Consider the following 27,192-nt stretch of genomic DNA (forward strand, 5'->3'; position numbering starts at 1 on the left):
TCCACCCAGGGCCGGGGTACCCTGGGCTTAGTCGGGAAGGCCGCCTTGGGCGACCACCCGCCAGCTAAGCAAGCGACCCCAGAGCTTATAGCTCAATACAGCGGTGATAGCGGGGTGAGCCTTTTGCCCACCGCGGAGCGTCACTCCCCTGCTGCCGCACCCCGAAGAGAGGCCGCAAGTGGATCCCGCAGGCATAACACCTTCGCGGGTCCAAAGACCCCAGACAGTCCTGCTGGAGAGGCCAGGCGGTCAGGGGTGGGTTCAGACCCACGCCCTAACCTCAGGACAGGGGAAGAACGTATAAGTTGCGGTGCAACTGCCCAGTCAGCTCCCGAGGGAGCCCGGTTTGGATGCACCGCAAGCGTAAGAAGGAAGCGGGAAAAGAGAAGCGAGAGGAGAAAGAAAAAAAAGAGTGAAAAGGGTTGTCCCCCCTCAAGGGGGGGCATCCAACCCCGGCCCAAAGGCCAAAAATGTAGTCCCGAGAGGTAGGACTACACTTTGATCTTAGCCAAAAGGCCGAGAAGCGATGCAATTCATTAGCACGTAATTAAAATCCATTCTTTCACACCTCGTACTTAGTTCTGGCCAAAAGCCGGGCAAACAGTAGCAAAGCAATTCCGACGTCCACCCATGCACAACCAGCATTGTGCACCGACAGCGGCAGCGCTGGCTTCACGGCATTGCTTTTATCCCCAGTCCGCTTGAAGTTTCTAGTTTCGCTTACAAACATGTTAAAACTGAAACCTTCTTTTTCCCAGAGGTCGAAGCCACGCGTGCTTGCTTGCATGCGTACTCTCTATGCGCCCATGACGTCACACCAAATGCTTGCCGGCGAACATTATCAGGCATGTCGCGAGAGATGCTACAGCACTTGTTTTAAAAACTGATGCATAGTGTACATGTCCAACTCGAGCACCAAAGTCTGGAAGGAAAAAAAAAAAAAAAATGATTGTGCAAAATGTGAATACGTCACCCATCCAACATGGCTTCTACGCCGGCTGCCCAAGCAACGCCTCTGCAACGACGCCCACAATCATCGGCAAAAAGGTGAAAAGGTGGTGCCTTTGGCTGCTTCAGCACGCTCAACATATGCCTTGCAAGTTCCGACGTGTCGGAACACCGCACCGAGGTCGACGAAGGTCCTGCCGTGAAAGGCAGACCCGGGAATGCGTGCGAAACGTCTACCGCGTGGGTTGGTTGTGAAGCCGGTGAATGAAGGATCATGTGGCAGAGGGTGACGGAACGTGAGTGTGCGACTTGCCGCTGCGATGTCGTTCAAGCGTTCAACGGGCCGGCAGGTTCTGTCTGTCGTGGTCGAAAACGTCCGAGTTTTGCTGATTCCGAGGGGTAGGAGTGCTATGGTGGCGTGTACGAGGCGCTGGTGCGGCGCTCCGTCGATCGTGCCGGACGGACATGAGGCGGCCGAAGGCGGTCGTCAAGTGGTCGCGGAAATCAGTGGAGAAGTACTCGCCTGCGCTTTTCGTCGAAGACTCGCGACAGACGGTCTTCGGGAGACACGGGTGGTTGCACAAATGCGACCGTGCGTCAACGTGCAGCCATATTCGTGGATTATTTCGCCCCATTACGATAGCTTCGTCACTGCGCTCGCTGGTGTTGCTTGTTTTTGTTGACCTTCACTTGTGGCTCACACCCACTGTGGGGGATTGGCTGGTTTGTTGTTCTGCTTCTTCGACTTCTACATACTCGGCTTAGTGAAGCTGTGAGGAGTGACGAGTGGGTACGGAGGCAAAGCGCGCCCGGGGCGTGATCTCACGCGTCCTGGGGTCCACGTCGCTTCAGGTACGTGCGTGGTGCGTCCGTACGTCTAGTGCGCAATTTCCTTGGAACTTCCAGCAACTGGCAATTCCATTGAGGTGAGCGTGCGAGGATGTTCGTTGTAATTAACGAGAGCCAACGGTGGATGAGCTGGTATGAGATGGTGTTCAGAAATGAAGTGTTTGATCAACAAGGCGATGCCCGCCGTGGTGGTCTGATGGCCGTAAGGTACTCGGCTGCTGACCCGCAGGTGGTGGGATCGAATCCCGGCCGCGGCGGCTGCATTTCCCTGTGCTCAGATTAGGGTGCACGTGAAAGAACCCCAGGTGGTCGAAATTTTCCCATAATCATATGGTGGTTTTGGGACGTCAAACCCCAAAGGTCAGTGGACATAGGAAAAGCACATCGGGGCTTTGCCGCTCCACCGTACAGCAGGTGTGTGCGGAGTGGGTCCTGTGGCGTTCTTTGCGATTTTAATTTGTGACGGGGAATAGTGTAGATGCGTAGACGTGGCGAGAGCACGCGACTTCAGGTTCAGACGCCGCGTGAAGATGTGAAATAAAAATGCCTTCGCTTGCCACTGCAACTGTAAACAGAAACACCAACCAAACCCCATTTTCTAGAGGCTTTTTTATTTTTCGTTGCGAAACGGGTGAATTCGAAAAGCGGAAATAGCTTGGCACATACATACACACTTCTACACACATACATACATACACATCGCACATGCATACACATCGTATACACACTTCTAGCTTTCCTCCGAAACAGTAATGATAATTTCCTCAATAGTTTTATTAATATGAGTAGGAATGTTAAAAAAAATAAGAAACTTGAGTATGTACGTGTGAACATAACAAAATAAAAGAGACCCTCCATATATGAAATACACACGGAAACATTTATTTTCCCAGAGCAATCGTAAGTGTAAACACAGCTAGCGCACTCCCTGCACGCGAATACCGCGTCAGCCGGGGCGGCGTGCCGCCACCGTCTCGGACACTCGACGCACCCACGCCGTTTACCCCGGTATCATGGGTAAATCCGAACACTCCTTCTATCATTGAATTTATTGTCGAACTCACCCCGCAGGGGGTGAGTGGGCCGATCCCGGAGGTAGTGCAATACCGGGCCAACCCGTGGCGGAGGTGAAGCAAGCTTCAAGCACTCCGCCGCATCACAAAAATAAGTTTAATATCTTGGATCCAAATAGGATCCGTATCAGATATTAAGCTGATAAGAACAGAGTGAGGTTGTCAAAAGAGGCAGCACACAAGAGAGGAAGTAGAAGTCTCGGCCTTGCTGGCCCGATCAAAGGCCGCCCGGACCTCCGGGACCACCGGGCCTGACCAAGGGTGCGGCGCCCTACCGGCTGCCCCAGCGTCCACCCTTTCTCACCAAAGGGCTTGGCCAGTCGCCATGGCTTAGAGCCATGGTGGAGCTGCATTGGAGCAGGCCGGCAGAGCAGGGGCTGGGCTGCACGTCCACCCAGGGCCGGGGTACCCTGGGCTTAGTCGGGAAGGCCGCCTTGGGCGACCACCCGCCAGCTAAGCAAGCGACCCCAGAGCTTATAGCTCAATACAGCGGTGATAGCGGGGTGAGCCTTTTGCCCACCGCGGAGCGTCACTCCCCTGCTGCCGCACCCCGAAGAGAGGCCGCAAGTGGATCCCGCAGGCATAACACCTTCGCGGGTCCAAAGACCCCAGACAGTCCTGCTGGAGAGGCCAGGCGGTCAGGGGTGGGTTCAGACCCACGCCCTAACCTCAGGACAGGGGAAGAACGTATAAGTTGCGGTGCAACTGCCCAGTCAGCTCCCGAGGGAGCCCGGTTTGGATGCACCGCAAGCGTAAGAAGGAAGCGGGAAAAGAGAAGCGAGAGGAGAAAGAAAAAAAAGAGTGAAAAGGGTTGTCCCCCCTCAAGGGGGGGCATCCAACCCCGGCCCAAAGGCCAAAAATGTAGTCCCGAGAGGTAGGACTACACTTTGATCTTAGCCAAAAGGCCGAGAAGCGATGCAATTCATTAGCACGTAATTAAAATCCATTCTTTCACACCTCGTACTTAGTTCTGGCCAAAAGCCGGGCAAACAGTAGCAAAGCAATTCCGACGTCCACCCATGCACAACCAGCATTGTGCACCGACAGCGGCAGCGCTGGCTTCACGGCATTGCTTTTATCCCCAGTCCGCTTGAAGTTTCTAGTTTCGCTTACAAACATGTTAAAACTGAAACCTTCTTTTTCCCAGAGGTCGAAGCCACGCGTGCTTGCTTGCATGCGTACTCTCTATGCGCCCATGACGTCACACCAAATGCTTGCCGGCGAACATTATCAGGCATGTCGCGAGAGATGCTACAGCACTTGTTTTAAAAACTGATGCATAGTGTACATGTCCAACTCGAGCACCAAAGTCTGGAAGGAAAAAAAAAAAAAAAATGATTGTGCAAAATGTGAATACGTCACCCATCCAACATGGCTTCTACGCCGGCTGCCCAAGCAACGCCTCTGCAACGACGCCCACAATCATCGGCAAAAAGGTGAAAAGGTGGTGCCTTTGGCTGCTTCAGCACGCTCAACATATGCCTTGCAAGTTCCGACGTGTCGGAACACCGCACCGAGGTCGACGAAGGTCCTGCCGTGAAAGGCAGACCCGGGAATGCGTGCGAAACGTCTACCGCGTGGGTTGGTTGTGAAGCCGGTGAATGAAGGATCATGTGGCAGAGGGTGACGGAACGTGAGTGTGCGACTTGCCGCTGCGATGTCGTTCAAGCGTTCAACGGGCCGGCAGGTTCTGTCTGTCGTGGTCGAAAACGTCCGAGTTTTGCTGATTCCGAGGGGTAGGAGTGCTATGGTGGCGTGTACGAGGCGCTGGTGCGGCGCTCCGTCGATCGTGCCGGACGGACATGAGGCGGCCGAAGGCGGTCGTCAAGTGGTCGCGGAAATCAGTGGAGAAGTACTCGCCTGCGCTTTTCGTCGAAGACTCGCGACAGACGGTCTTCGGGAGACACGGGTGGTTGCACAAATGCGACCGTGCGTCAACGTGCAGCCATATTCGTGGATTATTTCGCCCCATTACGATAGCTTCGTCACTGCGCTCGCTGGTGTTGCTTGTTTTTGTTGACCTTCACTTGTGGCTCACACCCACTGTGGGGGATTGGCTGGTTTGTTGTTCTGCTTCTTCGACTTCTACATACTCGGCTTAGTGAAGCTGTGAGGAGTGACGAGTGGGTACGGAGGCAAAGCGCGCCCGGGGCGTGATCTCACGCGTCCTGGGGTCCACGTCGCTTCAGGTACGTGCGTGGTGCGTCCGTACGTCTAGTGCGCAATTTCCTTGGAACTTCCAGCAACTGGCAATTCCATTGAGGTGAGCGTGCGAGGATGTTCGTTGTAATTAACGAGAGCCAACGGTGGATGAGCTGGTATGAGATGGTGTTCAGAAATGAAGTGTTTGATCAACAAGGCGATGCCCGCCGTGGTGGTCTGATGGCCGTAAGGTACTCGGCTGCTGACCCGCAGGTGGTGGGATCGAATCCCGGCCGCGGCGGCTGCATTTCCCTGTGCTCAGATTAGGGTGCACGTGAAAGAACCCCAGGTGGTCGAAATTTTCCCATAATCATATGGTGGTTTTGGGACGTCAAACCCCAAAGGTCAGTGGACATAGGAAAAGCACATCGGGGCTTTGCCGCTCCACCGTACAGCAGGTGTGTGCGGAGTGGGTCCTGTGGCGTTCTTTGCGATTTTAATTTGTGATGGGGAATAGTGTAGATGCGTAGACGTGGCGAGAGCACGCGTCTTCAGGTTCAGACGCCGCGTGAAGATGTGAAATAAAAATGCCTTCGCTTGCCACTGCAACTGTAAACAGAAACACCAACCAAACCCCATTTTCTAGAGGCTTTTTTATTTTTCGTTGCGAAACGGGTGAATTCGAAAAGCGGAAATAGCTTGGCACATACATACACACTTCTACACACATACATACATACACATCGCACATGCATACACATCGTATACACACTTCTAGCTTTCCTCCGAAACAGTAATGATAATTTCCTCAATAGTTTTATTAATATGAGTAGGAATGTTAAAAAAAATAAGAAACTTGAGTATGTACGTGTGAACATAACAAAATAAAAGAGACCCTCCATATATGAAATACACACGGAAACATTTATTTTCCCAGAGCAATCGTAAGTGTAAACACAGCTAGCGCACTCCCTGCACGCGAATACCGCGTCAGCCGGGGCGGCGTGCCGCCACCGTCTCGGACACTCGACGCACCCACGCCGTTTACCCCGGTATCATGGGTAAATCCGAACACTCCTTCTATCATTGAATTTATTGTCGAACTCACCCCGCAGGGGGTGAGTGGGCCGATCCCGGAGGTAGTGCAATACCGGGCCAACCCGTGGCGGAGGTGAAGCAAGCTTCAAGCACTCCGCCGCATCACAAAAATAAGTTTAATATCTTGGATCCAAATAGGATCCGTATCAGATATTAAGCTGATAAGAACAGATACTACACTTTGATCTTAGCCAAAAGGCCGAGAAGCGATGCAATTCATTAGCACGTAATTAAAATCCATTCTTTCACACCTCGTACTTAGTTCTGGCCAAAAGCCGGGCAAACAGTAGCAAAGCAATTCCGACGTCCACCCATGCACAACCAGCATTGTGCACCGACAGCGGCAGCGCTGGCTTCACGGCATTGCTTTTATCCCCAGTCCGCTTGAAGTTTCTAGTTTCGCTTACAAACATGTTAAAACTGAAACCTTCTTTTTCCCAGAGGTCGAAGCCACGCGTGCTTGCTTGCATGCGTACTCTCTATGCGCCCATGACGTCACACCAAATGCTTGCCGGCGAACATTATCAGGCATGTCGCGAGAGATGCTACAGCACTTGTTTTAAAAACTGATGCATAGTGTACATGTCCAACTCGAGCACCAAAGTCTGGAAGGAAAAAAAAAAAAAAAATGATTGTGCAAAATGTGAATACGTCACCCATCCAACATGGCTTCTACGCCGGCTGCCCAAGCAACGCCTCTGCAACGACGCCCACAATCATCGGCAAAAAGGTGAAAAGGTGGTGCCTTTGGCTGCTTCAGCACGCTCAACATATGCCTTGCAAGTTCCGACGTGTCGGAACACCGCACCGAGGTCGACGAAGGTCCTGCCGTGAAAGGCAGACCCGGGAATGCGTGCGAAACGTCTACCGCGTGGGTTGGTTGTGAAGCCGGTGAATGAAGGATCATGTGGCAGAGGGTGACGGAACGTGAGTGTGCGACTTGCCGCTGCGATGTCGTTCAAGCGTTCAACGGGCCGGCAGGTTCTGTCTGTCGTGGTCGAAAACGTCCGAGTTTTGCTGATTCCGAGGGGTAGGAGTGCTATGGTGGCGTGTACGAGGCGCTGGTGCGGCGCTCCGTCGATCGTGCCGGACGGACATGAGGCGGCCGAAGGCGGTCGTCAAGTGGTCGCGGAAATCAGTGGAGAAGTACTCGCCTGCGCTTTTCGTCGAAGACTCGCGACAGACGGTCTTCGGGAGACACGGGTGGTTGCACAAATGCGACCGTGCGTCAACGTGCAGCCATATTCGTGGATTATTTCGCCCCATTACGATAGCTTCGTCACTGCGCTCGCTGGTGTTGCTTGTTTTTGTTGACCTTCACTTGTGGCTCACACCCACTGTGGGGGATTGGCTGGTTTGTTGTTCTGCTTCTTCGACTTCTACATACTCGGCTTAGTGAAGCTGTGAGGAGTGACGAGTGGGTACGGAGGCAAAGCGCGCCCGGGGCGTGATCTCACGCGTCCTGGGGTCCACGTCGCTTCAGGTACGTGCGTGGTGCGTCCGTACGTCTAGTGCGCAATTTCCTTGGAACTTCCAGCAACTGGCAATTCCATTGAGGTGAGCGTGCGAGGATGTTCGTTGTAATTAACGAGAGCCAACGGTGGATGAGCTGGTATGAGATGGTGTTCAGAAATGAAGTGTTTGATCAACAAGGCGATGCCCGCCGTGGTGGTCTGATGGCCGTAAGGTACTCGGCTGCTGACCCGCAGGTGGTGGGATCGAATCCCGGCCGCGGCGGCTGCATTTCCCTGTGCTCAGATTAGGGTGCACGTGAAAGAACCCCAGGTGGTCGAAATTTTCCCATAATCATATGGTGGTTTTGGGACGTCAAACCCCAAAGGTCAGTGGACATAGGAAAAGCACATCGGGGCTTTGCCGCTCCACCGTACAGCAGGTGTGTGCGGAGTGGGTCCTGTGGCGTTCTTTGCGATTTTAATTTGTGATGGGGAATAGTGTAGATGCGTAGACGTGGCGAGAGCACGCGTCTTCAGGTTCAGACGCCGCGTGAAGATGTGAAATAAAAATGCCTTCGCTTGCCACTGCAACTGTAAACAGAAACACCAACCAAACCCCATTTTCTAGAGGCTTTTTTATTTTTCGTTGCGAAACGGGTGAATTCGAAAAGCGGAAATAGCTTGGCACATACATACACACTTCTACACACATACATACATACACATCGCACATGCATACACATCGTATACACACTTCTAGCTTTCCTCCGAAACAGTAATGATAATTTCCTCAATAGTTTTATTAATATGAGTAGGAATGTTAAAAAAAATAAGAAACTTGAGTATGTACGTGTGAACATAACAAAATAAAAGAGACCCTCCATATATGAAATACACACGGAAACATTTATTTTCCCAGAGCAATCGTAAGTGTAAACACAGCTAGCGCACTCCCTGCACGCGAATACCGCGTCAGCCGGGGCGGCGTGCCGCCACCGTCTCGGACACTCGACGCACCCACGCCGTTTACCCCGGTATCATGGGTAAATCCGAACACTCCTTCTATCATTGAATTTATTGTCGAACTCACCCCGCAGGGGGTGAGTGGGCCGATCCCGGAGGTAGTGCAATACCGGGCCAACCCGTGGCGGAGGTGAAGCAAGCTTCAAGCACTCCGCCGCATCACAAAAATAAGTTTAATATCTTGGATCCAAATAGGATCCGTATCAGATATTAAGCTGATAAGAACAGAGTGAGGTTGTCAAAAGAGGCAGCACACAAGAGAGGAAGTAGAAGTCTCGGCCTTGCTGGCCCGATCAAAGGCCGCCCGGACCTCCGGGACCACCGGGCCTGACCAAGGGTGCGGCGCCCTACCGGCTGCCCCAGCGTCCACCCTTTCTCACCAAAGGGCTTGGCCAGTCGCCATGGCTTAGAGCCATGGTGGAGCTGCATTGGAGCAGGCCGGCAGAGCAGGGGCTGGGCTGCACGTCCACCCAGGGCCGGGGTACCCTGGGCTTAGTCGGGAAGGCCGCCTTGGGCGACCACCCGCCAGCTAAGCAAGCGACCCCAGAGCTTATAGCTCAATACAGCGGTGATAGCGGGGTGAGCCTTTTGCCCACCGCGGAGCGTCACTCCCCTGCTGCCGCACCCCGAAGAGAGGCCGCAAGTGGATCCCGCAGGCATAACACCTTCGCGGGTCCAAAGACCCCAGACAGTCCTGCTGGAGAGGCCAGGCGGTCAGGGGTGGGTTCAGACCCACGCCCTAACCTCAGGACAGGGGAAGAACGTATAAGTTGCGGTGCAACTGCCCAGTCAGCTCCCGAGGGAGCCCGGTTTGGATGCACCGCAAGCGTAAGAAGGAAGCGGGAAAAGAGAAGCGAGAGGAGAAAGAAAAAAAAGAGTGAAAAGGGTTGTCCCCCCTCAAGGGGGGGCATCCAACCCCGGCCCAAAGGCCAAAAATGTAGTCCCGAGAGGTAGGACTACACTTTGATCTTAGCCAAAAGGCCGAGAAGCGATGCAATTCATTAGCACGTAATTAAAATCCATTCTTTCACACCTCGTACTTAGTTCTGGCCAAAAGCCGGGCAAACAGTAGCAAAGCAATTCCGACGTCCACCCATGCACAACCAGCATTGTGCACCGACAGCGGCAGCGCTGGCTTCACGGCATTGCTTTTATCCCCAGTCCGCTTGAAGTTTCTAGTTTCGCTTACAAACATGTTAAAACTGAAACCTTCTTTTTCCCAGAGGTCGAAGCCACGCGTGCTTGCTTGCATGCGTACTCTCTATGCGCCCATGACGTCACACCAAATGCTTGCCGGCGAACATTATCAGGCATGTCGCGAGAGATGCTACAGCACTTGTTTTAAAAACTGATGCATAGTGTACATGTCCAACTCGAGCACCAAAGTCTGGAAGGAAAAAAAAAAAAAAAATGATTGTGCAAAATGTGAATACGTCACCCATCCAACATGGCTTCTACGCCGGCTGCCCAAGCAACGCCTCTGCAACGACGCCCACAATCATCGGCAAAAAGGTGAAAAGGTGGTGCCTTTGGCTGCTTCAGCACGCTCAACATATGCCTTGCAAGTTCCGACGTGTCGGAACACCGCACCGAGGTCGACGAAGGTCCTGCCGTGAAAGGCAGACCCGGGAATGCGTGCGAAACGTCTACCGCGTGGGTTGGTTGTGAAGCCGGTGAATGAAGGATCATGTGGCAGAGGGTGACGGAACGTGAGTGTGCGACTTGCCGCTGCGATGTCGTTCAAGCGTTCAACGGGCCGGCAGGTTCTGTCTGTCGTGGTCGAAAACGTCCGAGTTTTGCTGATTCCGAGGGGTAGGAGTGCTATGGTGGCGTGTACGAGGCGCTGGTGCGGCGCTCCGTCGATCGTGCCGGACGGACATGAGGCGGCCGAAGGCGGTCGTCAAGTGGTCGCGGAAATCAGTGGAGAAGTACTCGCCTGCGCTTTTCGTCGAAGACTCGCGACAGACGGTCTTCGGGAGACACGGGTGGTTGCACAAATGCGACCGTGCGTCAACGTGCAGCCATATTCGTGGATTATTTCGCCCCATTACGATAGCTTCGTCACTGCGCTCGCTGGTGTTGCTTGTTTTTGTTGACCTTCACTTGTGGCTCACACCCACTGTGGGGGATTGGCTGGTTTGTTGTTCTGCTTCTTCGACTTCTACATACTCGGCTTAGTGAAGCTGTGAGGAGTGACGAGTGGGTACGGAGGCAAAGCGCGCCCGGGGCGTGATCTCACGCGTCCTGGGGTCCACGTCGCTTCAGGTACGTGCGTGGTGCGTCCGTACGTCTAGTGCGCAATTTCCTTGGAACTTCCAGCAACTGGCAATTCCATTGAGGTGAGCGTGCGAGGATGTTCGTTGTAATTAACGAGAGCCAACGGTGGATGAGCTGGTATGAGATGGTGTTCAGAAATGAAGTGTTTGATCAACAAGGCGATGCCCGCCGTGGTGGTCTGATGGCCGTAAGGTACTCGGCTGCTGACCCGCAGGTGGTGGGATCGAATCCCGGCCGCGGCGGCTGCATTTCCCTGTGCTCAGATTAGGGTGCACGTGAAAGAACCCCAGGTGGTCGAAATTTTCCCATAATCATATGGTGGTTTTGGGACGTCAAACCCCAAAGGTCAGTGGACATAGGAAAAGCACATCGGGGCTTTGCCGCTCCACCGTACAGCAGGTGTGTGCGGAGTGGGTCCTGTGGCGTTCTTTGCGATTTTAATTTGTGATGGGGAATAGTGTAGATGCGTAGACGTGGCGAGAGCACGCGTCTTCAGGTTCAGACGCCGCGTGAAGATGTGAAATAAAAATGCCTTCGCTTGCCACTGCAACTGTAAACAGAAACACCAACCAAACCCCATTTTCTAGAGGCTTTTTTATTTTTCGTTGCGAAACGGGTGAATTCGAAAAGCGGAAATAGCTTGGCACATACATACACACTTCTACACACATACATACATACACATCGCACATGCATACACATCGTATACACACTTCTAGCTTTCCTCCGAAACAGTAATGATAATTTCCTCAATAGTTTTATTAATATGAGTAGGAATGTTAAAAAAAATAAGAAACTTGAGTATGTACGTGTGAACATAACAAAATAAAAGAGACCCTCCATATATGAAATACACACGGAAACATTTATTTTCCCAGAGCAATCGTAAGTGTAAACACAGCTAGCGCACTCCCTGCACGCGAATACCGCGTCAGCCGGGGCGGCGTGCCGCCACCGTCTCGGACACTCGACGCACCCACGCCGTTTACCCCGGTATCATGGGTAAATCCGAACACTCCTTCTATCATTGAATTTATTGTCGAACTCACCCCGCAGGGGGTGAGTGGGCCGATCCCGGAGGTAGTGCAATACCGGGCCAACCCGTGGCGGAGGTGAAGCAAGCTTCAAGCACTCCGCCGCATCACAAAAATAAGTTTAATATCTTGGATCCAAATAGGATCCGTATCAGATATTAAGCTGATAAGAACAGATACTACAAAGAGAAGTTTATTTAGACTCTCAACACATTCGGCAACAGAACAGAAATATTTACAAATACTCAGCCAGGAATTCGGCTGTAATGACACACAAAACAGCACTTGACCCAATTTGGGCACAAGAAGAACACAGCTGTATTGTACAGTAAATCATATAATATACAAAAACCTATTTACATAAACAATGGATACAGTGAGATGAAAGCACATGATCTATTACGTATTTACATGCCGAAAGGAAACTTTATACAAAGATAAGCGGCACTCCCGCAAACAAACATAAACACTACGGGGGGGGGGGGGGGCGGTTAACAGGGGGGGGCCAGAAGAAACCTCGTGCATGGAGCACGCCTTAATATCAGTGTAACTACGACCGAGGGAAGGGCTACGTGTCTGTGCTTGTGCTATAAGGGGGGGAGGGGGGTGGCCCCGCTTGGTTACAGAGTTGGGGGGGTAGTTAATAGGGGATTAGGGGGGACACTAATTTACCATTGCGCAGGAAGAAAAATCTGGTGTGCCAGCGCCGGAGGAAGGATTCCTCGCCACTAGCCTCCAACTCCTCCGAGAGGTGCGCCCACACCAATCGCTTGATTCGGCTCACTGTGGGGTACGCGGCTCTAACGGGCTTCCTCCTCGCTTCTGCTAGCGAACGGCGCTGCCATATCACAAAGAGAGTGAGGGCGAAGACCACTCGCGCGAAGGTGCCCTTGTTGCGTCTGTGGTTTGGCGGAGGGCGGATGCCGAAGCACTGCGCAATCATGCGCCATACGGGTCTCGCAGCAGGGCAGTTTAGGAGCGCGTGGTCTTGTGTTTCTGTCTCTCGGCAGTTCGGGCAGCGGGCGTCGGGAACGATACCGAAATGGTGTAACCTTTGCCTCGTGGGGAGGACGTTCCACGCCCGTTTCCAAAGGAAGTCTTGGACCTCGCGGGGGGTGTCTCGACTGAACGTGGCGATTTCTCGCATCGCTCGCCTGGCACGTCGCTTGTCGTCTTCGTCGAGCTGGTGGGCCGTGAGTGTCTCGACCAGTCTGGCTGGCGGGTCGGACTCGATCTCGCATCCAGGGACCTCCTTTGCGAGCATACGCATAGTCGCTGCCGCCACCCTATAAAAGGGGGAGGGCGACTCGGCAAAGGGTCCGGAGTGGCCACCCGCTTCAAGCCAGTCGTTGCCCGCGCTGCTCCAGTAGAGGAGTAAACCCTTGCCCGCATAGTCGCTCTTCTGCGCTAGCGCACGGGCGGTCTTCAAGGCGAGGATCTTGCTCGTGGTCTGGACATGGGGGAGGCCAAGTCCTCCCTCGCTCGGTGCGAGCTGCAGAAGGTGGCGCTTGACTGGCGGGGGGTTGCCATCCCACATAAAAGCTGTTATGAGCTGGTTGAGGTGGTTCGCAATTCTGGTGGGCATGGTGGTCACTCGGCTAACGTGGGAGGCGAGGGCGCAGATGCTGGTCTTCACCGCTACGGCTTTGTCACGCAGGGTAAGGTCGGAGAGCTTGGCGCGTTCAATAAGTAGGTGGGCCCTGTCTATCACTCTACGCCAGGTGGATGCCGCCACACCCTCGCAGGTGAATAGCACTCCCAGGACTTTCACAGCAGAGACAGCCTCGATCGTCCCAATAGCCTCAGCCGGAAAAGGGCCAAAGAGCAAGGCCTTACTCTTGGCTTCGTTTAGCCTTGCTCCCGATGCAGCGGCATAGGTGCTGAATACCTGGCGGAAGCGAACGAGACTGCGTGCATCTCTTAGAAAGAGTGAGAGGTCGTCCGCGAAGGCCAGGATCTTCAACTCCTCCAGGCCCGTTAGTGGCAGGCCCCTGATGCGTTCGTCGCTGGCCACAGATGTTATGAGTGGCTCGATGGAAAGGACGAAAAGGGTCGGGCCTAACGGGCACCCCTGCCTGATACCTCTTGTGTACGGGAAAGAGTCGGTCGTGGCACCGTTCACAGCTACGCAGCACTGCAGGTCCTGGTAAAGGAGCGCGATGACCGCGACGAACTCTTCCGGGAAACCAAACTCGGCCAGCGTTCCAAGCAGGTAGGAGTGCCTCACCCTGTCAAAGGCCTTAGCCTGGTCCAGGGAGAGGAAGGCCCCAGCGACTCGCTTGTGGGAGGCATACTCGAACACATCCCTGGTCAACGTTAGGTTGGTGTACATAGAGCGGCCAGGGACAGCGCAGGACTGGTGCGGAGCGATCAAGTCCGGCAGGAAAACCTTCGTTCTGTTGTTTACTATGGCCGCCACGATCTTATAATCTACATTAAGTAGGGTGATCGGGCGCCAAGATGACGGGTCGTTCGGGGGCGCACCGTCTTTAAGGATCAGGACGATCCGTCCCGCACCGAAGGAGGCCGGCTTTGCACGCTCCCCCAGTACCAGGTTGACGATATGCAGAAGGGGGGCGCCAAGGACGTCAAAAAAGGTCATGTAGAACCCCGCTGTCAGGCCATCGATGCCTGGCGCCGAGTTGGGCGACATTGACCTGATTGCCTGGCGGAGTTCGTCGAGTGAAGCGGGAGCGCATAGGGTCTCGCATTCGTCGACTTCGAGGCGTCGGAGGTTCTTGAATAAGGCCTTGTCGAGGGCGGGGTCGGGCTGCACTTCGCTCGGGTCGGGTTCGCTAAAGGCCACCTTGAAGTGGTCGCGAAATGTGGCCTCGATCTCTACCGGGTCTGAAGTAAGTGTGCCGTCGGGGCGCAACACTTCCGAGATGCGCAGCGACCCGTTCCCACTGACCTCGCGCAAGTCCGCGTCCGACGGATCGCCCGGGACGGCTCGCGCCGCTCGGGTTCCCTTGGCGGTCGCACTGAGCAGCCTGTCGTGTTGGACCATGAGTGAGTCCAAGTAGTCGCGAGTGCAAGTCGTGAGAGCGTCAGCACTTTGGATAATCCGGATTCTGCGTAGGATCTCATTCAGTCTTGCTGTTAAACGCTTCTTCCGTGCGCTACCCTCCTGCTGCAGGAGTTCCCGCCACGTCGCCTTCAGGTCGTCCCAATCGGCCGGGGATGCGCAGGGGGAAGCCAGGAGCGAACTTTCCAGCCGAGACCTAATGCGCGCGACGCACTCATCGTCTTGCAAGATCACGGGGTCGAGGCGCCAGGCTGCGTCGCGCCGCCGGGCACCCGGCTTCGCTTTCACGGTTACTACCACTGGGGCGTGGTCCGATGACTTCACCAGGGTGTTCGGCAGAGCGAGGACCTCGCACGAGATGACAAGGGGAAGCAGCATGTCTGGGACATAAATGCGGTCTAGCCGGCTCTCTGTGTGTCTTGACGTGCGGGTTGGTACAAAGTCATCACCGTGGTGGTGGACCCAGGCGTCCGTGAGCATGAGGTGTCGTAGAATCTTGGTGAGCTCCTTGGCGTGGTAGGATGAGCCACCGCGCCCCGGGCCTCTTACATCCCTCGTGGTGTCGACGACGCAGTTAAAGTCGCCGAGGACCACGTGGGGAAGGGGCTCGAGAAGGTAAGCGTGCAGGTCCCGGAAGAACCGATTGGTGTCCGAACGCGTGACGGGTGCGTAGACGTTAGTGAATCGAAACTTCCTCCCGTCGATAAATAAGTCGAGTAGGAGGGTTCGTCCGTCTGCTCCGAACACGCAATGCGCCTTTTCCCGGTAACGGCCCGAGACGAAAATCACGCCGACGCCACACGCCTTGGCATTCGTCAGGGAAAAAAACCCTTCGACCTGACAGTTACGACGGAAAAGGGTCACGTCGAGAGGGGTCCTAAAGTTGGCTTCCTGCACGAACAGAAGGTCGATGCCCTGGTTCTTGGCGAACGACACCACAGCGCTTTGCTTGACTCGGTTGCGAAACCCGCGGACGTTCCAAGTTGCAAATCGCAGTGGCGTCATCGGCTAGCGTGACGTAACGACAGACGGAGTGCGGAGGGGGAAAGGAGGAAGCAGCGCGCGCCGGCGCTACGGAGAGGGGGAAACATACGGCGCCGAAAGAAAGGAGGAGGCTGCGAGAGAGCGGGTGAGGAGAGGGAAGCTACGCAGCCGGCGAGGGCAGAGATCGGGCGCATACTCAATGTTGGGGGCCAGCAGGTTTGGGGGGGGGCTCCCCTTTGCCGGCGCTGTTTGTGTCGAGCTTCTTCGCTTTTGCGTGCGGGGGAGCATCGCTGTCGCTGCTCCGCCCTTCAGGCCCGGGTCGGCGCTGCCTTGGCTCCTTGCTAGGAGTCCTGTGGCGGGCGGTCTCAACGTCGTCTTTCCGCCTTCGGGAGCGCGAGCGGGTTCGCTGCTCGCGGCCGGGTGCCGATTGGTCCGCCGTCGTATTTGGGCGTAGCGCTGAGGGAACGGAGGGAGGGAGAAGGGTGGTCCTGTCGCCGTCTCGATCGCCGGGAAGCATGTAAAACCCGCGGCTTACTATGGGTACCTCGTCCCGGGCGGGGTCTTGGGCTTGGGGTTTCAGGTCCTCGGGGGTCACTGGGGCCAGCGCGTTCGCGGGTGCTTTCGGGTCGGGGGAACTTGCCGCATCCAGCACAAGGGCATCGGGCGACGCTTCCGGTGCAACAGGCAAACTTTGGCAAACAACCTCGCCCAGCGGGTGTGCGGGTGACGCGAGGGGTGACGATGGAGTCGACACGGTTTCAAAATCGCTCGATTCCGTGTCGGAGGATGAGGCGGGCGCGGTAGAAGCCTTCATCCGCGTCTCCTCCACCGTTGCGGTCAAGGTGGTAGTTCCGCCGCTGTCTGTGACCTGGTCAGAGCTCGTATCGCGCTCCTCAGAAAGGGGGCCCTTCGTAGTCGTGGGGGATGACGACTTGGGCGAGAGCACCTGCAGGCGCGAGGAGGAGCCAACTGCCCTTGGTGAAGCGGGGCTACGTAACTGGGAAGGGGCTGTAGCGCGGTCAGGCAAGGAAGGGAAACCGCGGGCTGCCGACGCGTAAGAGCGCCTGCGGAAGCACTCCGCGGTACCGTGCTGACCACCGCAGCGCTTACATTCTGCACTACAACCCTCCGTCTCGTGGCCGAAAGAGCTACATCGTTTACAATAGGCGGTGGTACACGCGGTTGCCATATGCCCAGACTCGCCACAGCGCGCGCACACGCGCCGCATCCCCCGGTATTCGCACATTACTCTGTGCCCAGCGATTGTCAAAAAGTTAGGAACGGGGCGGCTCATTTCTATCTTAACTAACCTGACCCCGTTCAACTTAGTCTGGCGAGAGGGTAAGGTGGCAAAGGAGATGCTCTTAACCTTGCCAAACTGGGCTAAAGCGTTACTGAGGACCTCGTCGGGCAGGAAAGCCGGATAACGGTAGACGTTCACGTACGTCACCGGCGGCCCGACTGCCTCTACCGGCACCTTCACGCTGTTAACTTCGAACCCCTCTGCCACCATTAGCCTCGTCGCCTGACTGGCGTTCCGCGTGCACACTAGGAATTTTGCTCCCCCCATGTGCTGGAGCACAAACACACTGTCGTCACCGGCGGTTCTTTCGACCGCGTCAATCAAATCGTCAACAGAAACGTCGCCCTCGGGCGCCGAGAACATAAAACAATTCTCCCTTACCGGGAGCTCAAATGGCATGGCCATGCTGGTAGGCGGATCCCGCAAGCTGCCGGGGGGGGCGAGGCTCTGGGACGACTCGTGACGTGCAGACGAGCTGCACACTGGTATGCGGCGGCTCAGCCGAGGCGGGGGCCGCTTAAGGTCTGGTGGTGGCAGGGGTCGCAGCTAGGAGCTCCGGGGCAGCAGGGGCGGACCGGGGGCCTGGCTTGACCTGGCATGTAGAGGGTCTCCGGGCGGGAAGGCCCGAAACCCAAGGGTGGCAGCCGCGTGCACGAGGCGGCGGCGGCGAAGGGCTTGCACTGGCTTTGGAACTCGACTCCGAGAGGGCCCGGGGGCCGACGCCGACGTGACGTGACCCCGGGACTCGCGCGAGGACTCGTAGGGACAGCTAACTCGACACTTTGATCTTAGCCAAAAGGCCGAGAAGCGATGCAATTCATTAGCACGTAATTAAAATCCATTCTTTCACACCTCGTACTTAGTTCTGGCCAAAAGCCGGGCAAACAGTAGCAAAGCAATTCCGACGTCCACCCATGCACAACCAGCATTGTGCACCGACAGCGGCAGCGCTGGCTTCACGGCATTGCTTTTATCCCCAGTCCGCTTGAAGTTTCTAGTTTCGCTTACAAACATGTTAAAACTGAAACCTTCTTTTTCCCAGAGGTCGAAGCCACGCGTGCTTGCTTGCATGCGTACTCTCTATGCGCCCATGACGTCACACCAAATGCTTGCCGGCGAACATTATCAGGCATGTCGCGAGAGATGCTACAGCACTTGTTTTAAAAACTGATGCATAGTGTACATGTCCAACTCGAGCACCAAAGTCTGGAAGGAAAAAAAAAAAAAAAATGATTGTGCAAAATGTGAATACGTCACCCATCCAACATGGCTTCTACGCCGGCTGCCCAAGCAACGCCTCTGCAACGACGCCCACAATCATCGGCAAAAAGGTGAAAAGGTGGTGCCTTTGGCTGCTTCAGCACGCTCAACATATGCCTTGCAAGTTCCGACGTGTCGGAACACCGCACCGAGGTCGACGAAGGTCCTGCCGTGAAAGGCAGACCCGGGAATGCGTGCGAAACGTCTACCGCGTGGGTTGGTTGTGAAGCCGGTGAATGAAGGATCATGTGGCAGAGGGTGACGGAACGTGAGTGTGCGACTTGCCGCTGCGATGTCGTTCAAGCGTTCAACGGGCCGGCAGGTTCTGTCTGTCGTGGTCGAAAACGTCCGAGTTTTGCTGATTCCGAGGGGTAGGAGTGCTATGGTGGCGTGTACGAGGCGCTGGTGCGGCGCTCCGTCGATCGTGCCGGACGGACATGAGGCGGCCGAAGGCGGTCGTCAAGTGGTCGCGGAAATCAGTGGAGAAGTACTCGCCTGCGCTTTTCGTCGAAGACTCGCGACAGACGGTCTTCGGGAGACACGGGTGGTTGCACAAATGCGACCGTGCGTCAACGTGCAGCCATATTCGTGGATTATTTCGCCCCATTACGATAGCTTCGTCACTGCGCTCGCTGGTGTTGCTTGTTTTTGTTGACCTTCACTTGTGGCTCACACCCACTGTGGGGGATTGGCTGGTTTGTTGTTCTGCTTCTTCGACTTCTACATACTCGGCTTAGTGAAGCTGTGAGGAGTGACGAGTGGGTACGGAGGCAAAGCGCGCCCGGGGCGTGATCTCACGCGTCCTGGGGTCCACGTCGCTTCAGGTACGTGCGTGGTGCGTCCGTACGTCTAGTGCGCAATTTCCTTGGAACTTCCAGCAACTGGCAATTCCATTGAGGTGAGCGTGCGAGGATGTTCGTTGTAATTAACGAGAGCCAACGGTGGATGAGCTGGTATGAGATGGTGTTCAGAAATGAAGTGTTTGATCAACAAGGCGATGCCCGCCGTGGTGGTCTGATGGCCGTAAGGTACTCGGCTGCTGACCCGCAGGTGGTGGGATCGAATCCCGGCCGCGGCGGCTGCATTTCCCTGTGCTCAGATTAGGGTGCACGTGAAAGAACCCCAGGTGGTCGAAATTTTCCCATAATCATATGGTGGTTTTGGGACGTCAAACCCCAAAGGTCAGTGGACATAGGAAAAGCACATCGGGGCTTTGCCGCTCCACCGTACAGCAGGTGTGTGCGGAGTGGGTCCTGTGGCGTTCTTTGCGATTTTAATTTGTGATGGGGAATAGTGTAGATGCGTAGACGTGGCGAGAGCACGCGTCTTCAGGTTCAGACGCCGCGTGAAGATGTGAAATAAAAATGCCTTCGCTTGCCACTGCAACTGTAAACAGAAACACCAACCAAACCCCATTTTCTAGAGGCTTTTTTATTTTTCGTTGCGAAACGGGTGAATTCGAAAAGCGGAAATAGCTTGGCACATACATACACACTTCTACACACATACATACATACACATCGCACATGCATACACATCGTATACACACTTCTAGCTTTCCTCCGAAACAGTAATGATAATTTCCTCAATAGTTTTATTAATATGAGTAGGAATGTTAAAAAAAATAAGAAACTTGAGTATGTACGTGTGAACATAACAAAATAAAAGAGACCCTCCATATATGAAATACACACGGAAACATTTATTTTCCCAGAGCAATCGTAAGTGTAAACACAGCTAGCGCACTCCCTGCACGCGAATACCGCGTCAGCCGGGGCGGCGTGCCGCCACCGTCTCGGACACTCGACGCACCCACGCCGTTTACCCCGGTATCATGGGTAAATCCGAACACTCCTTCTATCATTGAATTTATTGTCGAACTCACCCCGCAGGGGGTGAGTGGGCCGATCCCGGAGGTAGTGCAATACCGGGCCAACCCGTGGCGGAGGTGAAGCAAGCTTCAAGCACTCCGCCGCATCACAAAAATAAGTTTAATATCTTGGATCCAAATAGGATCCGTATCAGATATTAAGCTGATAAGAACAGATACTACACTTTGATCTTAGCCAAAAGGCCGAGAAGCGATGCAATTCATTAGCACGTAATTAAAATCCATTCTTTCACACCTCGTACTTAGTTCTGGCCAAAAGCCGGGCAAACAGTAGCAAAGCAATTCCGACGTCCACCCATGCACAACCAGCATTGTGCACCGACAGCGGCAGCGCTGGCTTCACGGCATTGCTTTTATCCCCAGTCCGCTTGAAGTTTCTAGTTTCGCTTACAAACATGTTAAAACTGAAACCTTCTTTTTCCCAGAGGTCGAAGCCACGCGTGCTTGCTTGCATGCGTACTCTCTATGCGCCCATGACGTCACACCAAATGCTTGCCGGCGAACATTATCAGGCATGTCGCGAGAGATGCTACAGCACTTGTTTTAAAAACTGATGCATAGTGTACATGTCCAACTCGAGCACCAAAGTCTGGAAGGAAAAAAAAAAAAAAAATGATTGTGCAAAATGTGAATACGTCACCCATCCAACATGGCTTCTACGCCGGCTGCCCAAGCAACGCCTCTGCAACGACGCCCACAATCATCGGCAAAAAGGTGAAAAGGTGGTGCCTTTGGCTGCTTCAGCACGCTCAACATATGCCTTGCAAGTTCCGACGTGTCGGAACACCGCACCGAGGTCGACGAAGGTCCTGCCGTGAAAGGCAGACCCGGGAATGCGTGCGAAACGTCTACCGCGTGGGTTGGTTGTGAAGCCGGTGAATGAAGGATCATGTGGCAGAGGGTGACGGAACGTGAGTGTGCGACTTGCCGCTGCGATGTCGTTCAAGCGTTCAACGGGCCGGCAGGTTCTGTCTGTCGTGGTCGAAAACGTCCGAGTTTTGCTGATTCCGAGGGGTAGGAGTGCTATGGTGGCGTGTACGAGGCGCTGGTGCGGCGCTCCGTCGATCGTGCCGGACGGACATGAGGCGGCCGAAGGCGGTCGTCAAGTGGTCGCGGAAATCAGTGGAGAAGTACTCGCCTGCGCTTTTCGTCGAAGACTCGCGACAGACGGTCTTCGGGAGACACGGGTGGTTGCACAAATGCGACCGTGCGTCAACGTGCAGCCATATTCGTGGATTATTTCGCCCCATTACGATAGCTTCGTCACTGCGCTCGCTGGTGTTGCTTGTTTTTGTTGACCTTCACTTGTGGCTCACACCCACTGTGGGGGATTGGCTGGTTTGTTGTTCTGCTTCTTCGACTTCTACATACTCGGCTTAGTGAAGCTGTGAGGAGTGACGAGTGGGTACGGAGGCAAAGCGCGCCCGGGGCGTGATCTCACGCGTCCTGGGGTCCACGTCGCTTCAGGTACGTGCGTGGTGCGTCCGTACGTCTAGTGCGCAATTTCCTTGGAACTTCCAGCAACTGGCAATTCCATTGAGGTGAGCGTGCGAGGATGTTCGTTGTAATTAACGAGAGCCAACGGTGGATGAGCTGGTATGAGATGGTGTTCAGAAATGAAGTGTTTGATCAACAAGGCGATGCCCGCCGTGGTGGTCTGATGGCCGTAAGGTACTCGGCTGCTGACCCGCAGGTGGTGGGATCGAATCCCGGCCGCGGCGGCTGCATTTCCCTGTGCTCAGATTAGGGTGCACGTGAAAGAACCCCAGGTGGTCGAAATTTTCCCATAATCATATGGTGGTTTTGGGACGTCAAACCCCAAAGGTCAGTGGACATAGGAAAAGCACATCGGGGCTTTGCCGCTCCACCGTACAGCAGGTGTGTGCGGAGTGGGTCCTGTGGCGTTCTTTGCGATTTTAATTTGTGATGGGGAATAGTGTAGATGCGTAGACGTGGCGAGAGCACGCGTCTTCAGGTTCAGACGCCGCGTGAAGATGTGAAATAAAAATGCCTTCGCTTGCCACTGCAACTGTAAACAGAAACACCAACCAAACCCCATTTTCTAGAGGCTTTTTTATTTTTCGTTGCGAAACGGGTGAATTCGAAAAGCGGAAATAGCTTGGCACATACATACACACTTCTACACACATACATACATACACATCGCACATGCATACACATCGTATACACACTTCTAGCTTTCCTCCGAAACAGTAATGATAATTTCCTCAATAGTTTTATTAATATGAGTAGGAATGTTAAAAAAAATAAGAAACTTGAGTATGTACGTGTGAACATAACAAAATAAAAGAGACCCTCCATATATGAAATACACACGGAAACATTTATTTTCCCAGAGCAATCGTAAGTGTAAACACAGCTAGCGCACTCCCTGCACGCGAATACCGCGTCAGCCGGGGCGGCGTGCCGCCACCGTCTCGGACACTCGACGCACCCACGCCGTTTACCCCGGTATCATGGGTAAATCCGAACACTCCTTCTATCATTGAATTTATTGTCGAACTCACCCCGCAGGGGGTGAGTGGGCCGATCCCGGAGGTAGTGCAATACCGGGCCAACCCGTGGCGGAGGTGAAGCAAGCTTCAAGCACTCCGCCGCATCACAAAAATAAGTTTAATATCTTGGATCCAAATAGGATCCGTATCAGATATTAAGCTGATAAGAACAGATACTACACTTTGATCTTAGCCAAAAGGCCGAGAAGCGATGCAATTCATTAGCACGTAATTAAAATCCATTCTTTCACACCTCGTACTTAGTTCTGGCCAAAAGCCGGGCAAACAGTAGCAAAGCAATTCCGACGTCCACCCATGCACAACCAGCATTGTGCACCGACAGCGGCAGCGCTGGCTTCACGGCATTGCTTTTATCCCCAGTCCGCTTGAAGTTTCTAGTTTCGCTTACAAACATGTTAAAACTGAAACCTTCTTTTTCCCAGAGGTCGAAGCCACGCGTGCTTGCTTGCATGCGTACTCTCTATGCGCCCATGACGTCACACCAAATGCTTGCCGGCGAACATTATCAGGCATGTCGCGAGAGATGCTACAGCACTTGTTTTAAAAACTGATGCATAGTGTACATGTCCAACTCGAGCACCAAAGTCTGGAAGGAAAAAAAAAAAAAAAATGATTGTGCAAAATGTGAATACGTCACCCATCCAACATGGCTTCTACGCCGGCTGCCCAAGCAACGCCTCTGCAACGACGCCCACAATCATCGGCAAAAAGGTGAAAAGGTGGTGCCTTTGGCTGCTTCAGCACGCTCAACATATGCCTTGCAAGTTCCGACGTGTCGGAACACCGCACCGAGGTCGACGAAGGTCCTGCCGTGAAAGGCAGACCCGGGAATGCGTGCGAAACGTCTACCGCGTGGGTTGGTTGTGAAGCCGGTGAATGAAGGATCATGTGGCAGAGGGTGACGGAACGTGAGTGTGCGACTTGCCGCTGCGATGTCGTTCAAGCGTTCAACGGGCCGGCAGGTTCTGTCTGTCGTGGTCGAAAACGTCCGAGTTTTGCTGATTCCGAGGGGTAGGAGTGCTATGGTGGCGTGTACGAGGCGCTGGTGCGGCGCTCCGTCGATCGTGCCGGACGGACATGAGGCGGCCGAAGGCGGTCGTCAAGTGGTCGCGGAAATCAGTGGAGAAGTACTCGCCTGCGCTTTTCGTCGAAGACTCGCGACAGACGGTCTTCGGGAGACACGGGTGGTTGCACAAATGCGACCGTGCGTCAACGTGCAGCCATATTCGTGGATTATTTCGCCCCATTACGATAGCTTCGTCACTGCGCTCGCTGGTGTTGCTTGTTTTTGTTGACCTTCACTTGTGGCTCACACCCACTGTGGGGGATTGGCTGGTTTGTTGTTCTGCTTCTTCGACTTCTACATACTCGGCTTAGTGAAGCTGTGAGGAGTGACGAGTGGGTACGGAGGCAAAGCGCGCCCGGGGCGTGATCTCACGCGTCCTGGGGTCCACGTCGCTTCAGGTACGTGCGTGGTGCGTCCGTACGTCTAGTGCGCAATTTCCTTGGAACTTCCAGCAACTGGCAATTCCATTGAGGTGAGCGTGCGAGGATGTTCGTTGTAATTAACGAGAGCCAACGGTGGATGAGCTGGTATGAGATGGTGTTCAGAAATGAAGTGTTTGATCAACAAGGCGATGCCCGCCGTGGTGGTCTGATGGCCGTAAGGTACTCGGCTGCTGACCCGCAGGTGGTGGGATCGAATCCCGGCCGCGGCGGCTGCATTTCCCTGTGCTCAGATTAGGGTGCACGTGAAAGAACCCCAGGTGGTCGAAATTTTCCCATAATCATATGGTGGTTTTGGGACGTCAAACCCCAAAGGTCAGTGGACATAGGAAAAGCACATCGGGGCTTTGCCGCTCCACCGTACAGCAGGTGTGTGCGGAGTGGGTCCTGTGGCGTTCTTTGCGATTTTAATTTGTGATGGGGAATAGTGTAGATGCGTAGACGTGGCGAGAGCACGCGTCTTCAGGTTCAGACGCCGCGTGAAGATGTGAAATAAAAATGCCTTCGCTTGCCACTGCAACTGTAAACAGAAACACCAACCAAACCCCATTTTCTAGAGGCTTTTTTATTTTTCGTTGCGAAACGGGTGAATTCGAAAAGCGGAAATAGCTTGGCACATACATACACACTTCTACACACATACATACATACACATCGCACATGCATACACATCGTATACACACTTCTAGCTTTCCTCCGAAACAGTAATGATAATTTCCTCAATAGTTTTATTAATATGAGTAGGAATGTTAAAAAAAATAAGAAACTTGAGTATGTACGTGTGAACATAACAAAATAAAAGAGACCCTCCATATATGAAATACACACGGAAACATTTATTTTCCCAGAGCAATCGTAAGTGTAAACACAGCTAGCGCACTCCCTGCACGCGAATACCGCGTCAGCCGGGGCGGCGTGCCGCCACCGTCTCGGACACTCGACGCACCCACGCCGTTTACCCCGGTATCATGGGTAAATCCGAACACTCCTTCTATCATTGAATTTATTGTCGAACTCACCCCGCAGGGGGTGAGTGGGCCGATCCCGGAGGTAGTGCAATACCGGGCCAACCCGTGGCGGAGGTGAAGCAAGCTTCAAGCACTCCGCCGCATCACAAAAATAAGTTTAATATCTTGGATCCAAATAGGATCCGTATCAGATATTAAGCTGATAAGAACAGAGTGAGGTTGTCAAAAGAGGCAGCACACAAGAGAGGAAGTAGAAGTCTCGGCCTTGCTGGCCCGATCAAAGGCCGCCCGGACCTCCGGGACCACCGGGCCTGACCAAGGGTGCGGCGCCCTACCGGCTGCCCCAGCGTCCACCCTTTCTCACCAAAGGGCTTGGCCAGTCGCCATGGCTTAGAGCCATGGTGGAGCTGCATTGGAGCAGGCCGGCAGAGCAGGGGCTGGGCTGCACGTCCACCCAGGGCCGGGGTACCCTGGGCTTAGTCGGGAAGGCCGCCTTGGGCGACCACCCGCCAGCTAAGCAAGCGACCCCAGAGCTTATAGCTCAATACAGCGGTGATAGCGGGGTGAGCCTTTTGCCCACCGCGGAGCGTCACTCCCCTGCTGCCGCACCCCGAAGAGAGGCCGCAAGTGGATCCCGCAGGCATAACACCTTCGCGGGTCCAAAGACCCCAGACAGTCCTGCTGGAGAGGCCAGGCGGTCAGGGGTGGGTTCAGACCCACGCCCTAACCTCAGGACAGGGGAAGAACGTATAAGTTGCGGTGCAACTGCCCAGTCAGCTCCCGAGGGAGCCCGGTTTGGATGCACCGCAAGCGTAAGAAGGAAGCGGGAAAAGAGAAGCGAGAGGAGAAAGAAAAAAAAGAGTGAAAAGGGTTGTCCCCCCTCAAGGGGGGGCATCCAACCCCGGCCCAAAGGCCAAAAATGTAGTCCCGAGAGGTAGGACTACACTTTGATCTTAGCCAAAAGGCCGAGAAGCGATGCAATTCATTAGCACGTAATTAAAATCCATTCTTTCACACCTCGTACTTAGTTCTGGCCAAAAGCCGGGCAAACAGTAGCAAAGCAATTCCGACGTCCACCCATGCACAACCAGCATTGTGCACCGACAGCGGCAGCGCTGGCTTCACGGCATTGCTTTTATCCCCAGTCCGCTTGAAGTTTCTAGTTTCGCTTACAAACATGTTAAAACTGAAACCTTCTTTTTCCCAGAGGTCGAAGCCACGCGTGCTTGCTTGCATGCGTACTCTCTATGCGCCCATGACGTCACACCAAATGCTTGCCGGCGAACATTATCAGGCATGTCGCGAGAGATGCTACAGCACTTGTTTTAAAAACTGATGCATAGTGTACATGTCCAACTCGAGCACCAAAGTCTGGAAGGAAAAAAAAAAAAAAATGATTGTGCAAAATGTGAATACGTCACCCATCCAACATGGCTTCTACGCCGGCTGCCCAAGCAACGCCTCTGCAACGACGCCCACAATCATCGGCAAAAAGGTGAAAAGGTGGTGCCTTTGGCTGCTTCAGCACGCTCAACATATGCCTTGCAAGTTCCGACGTGTCGGAACACCGCACCGAGGTCGACGAAGGTCCTGCCGTGAAAGGCAGACCCGGGAATGCGTGCGAAACGTCTACCGCGTGGGTTGGTTGTGAAGCCGGTGAATGAAGGATCATGTGGCAGAGGGTGACGGAACGTGAGTGTGCGACTTGCCGCTGCGATGTCGTTCAAGCGTTCAACGGGCCGGCAGGTTCTGTCTGTCGTGGTCGAAAACGTCCGAGTTTTGCTGATTCCGAGGGGTAGGAGTGCTATGGTGGCGTGTAC

At 54.2% G+C, this 27,192-nt stretch overlaps 3 non-coding genes and 4 pseudogenes across 3 annotated transcripts; all 7 read right to left on the reverse strand.

The window, feature by feature from the left end:
- Positions 1-2,870: 2,870 nt before the first annotated feature.
- Positions 2,871-3,045, reverse strand: LOC142791368 (U2 spliceosomal RNA; annotated as a pseudogene).
- A 3,084-nt stretch (positions 3,046-6,129) lies between these two features.
- Positions 6,130-6,321, reverse strand: LOC142791386 (U2 spliceosomal RNA). The gene has a single exon (XR_012890181.1). It is a non-coding gene; the product is annotated as a U2 spliceosomal RNA (small nuclear RNA).
- A 2,342-nt stretch (positions 6,322-8,663) lies between these two features.
- LOC142791369 (U2 spliceosomal RNA) lies at positions 8,664-8,838 on the reverse strand (annotated as a pseudogene).
- Positions 8,839-11,922: 3,084 nt separating this feature from the next.
- On the reverse strand, positions 11,923-12,131 carry LOC142791343 (U2 spliceosomal RNA; annotated as a pseudogene).
- Positions 12,132-20,364: 8,233 nt separating this feature from the next.
- Positions 20,365-20,556, reverse strand: LOC142791387 (U2 spliceosomal RNA). The gene has a single exon (XR_012890182.1). It is a non-coding gene; the product is annotated as a U2 spliceosomal RNA (small nuclear RNA).
- A 2,342-nt stretch (positions 20,557-22,898) lies between these two features.
- LOC142791388 (U2 spliceosomal RNA) lies at positions 22,899-23,090 on the reverse strand. The gene has a single exon (XR_012890183.1). It is a non-coding gene; the product is annotated as a U2 spliceosomal RNA (small nuclear RNA).
- Positions 23,091-25,432: 2,342 nt separating this feature from the next.
- On the reverse strand, positions 25,433-25,607 carry LOC142791370 (U2 spliceosomal RNA; annotated as a pseudogene).
- Between the last annotated feature and the right edge of the window lie 1,585 nt (positions 25,608-27,192).

This window comes from Rhipicephalus microplus, unplaced genomic scaffold (genome assembly GCF_043290135.1).
Source record: "Rhipicephalus microplus isolate Deutch F79 unplaced genomic scaffold, USDA_Rmic scaffold_165, whole genome shotgun sequence".
NCBI classification, from domain to species: Eukaryota; Metazoa; Arthropoda; class Arachnida; order Ixodida; family Ixodidae; genus Rhipicephalus; species Rhipicephalus microplus.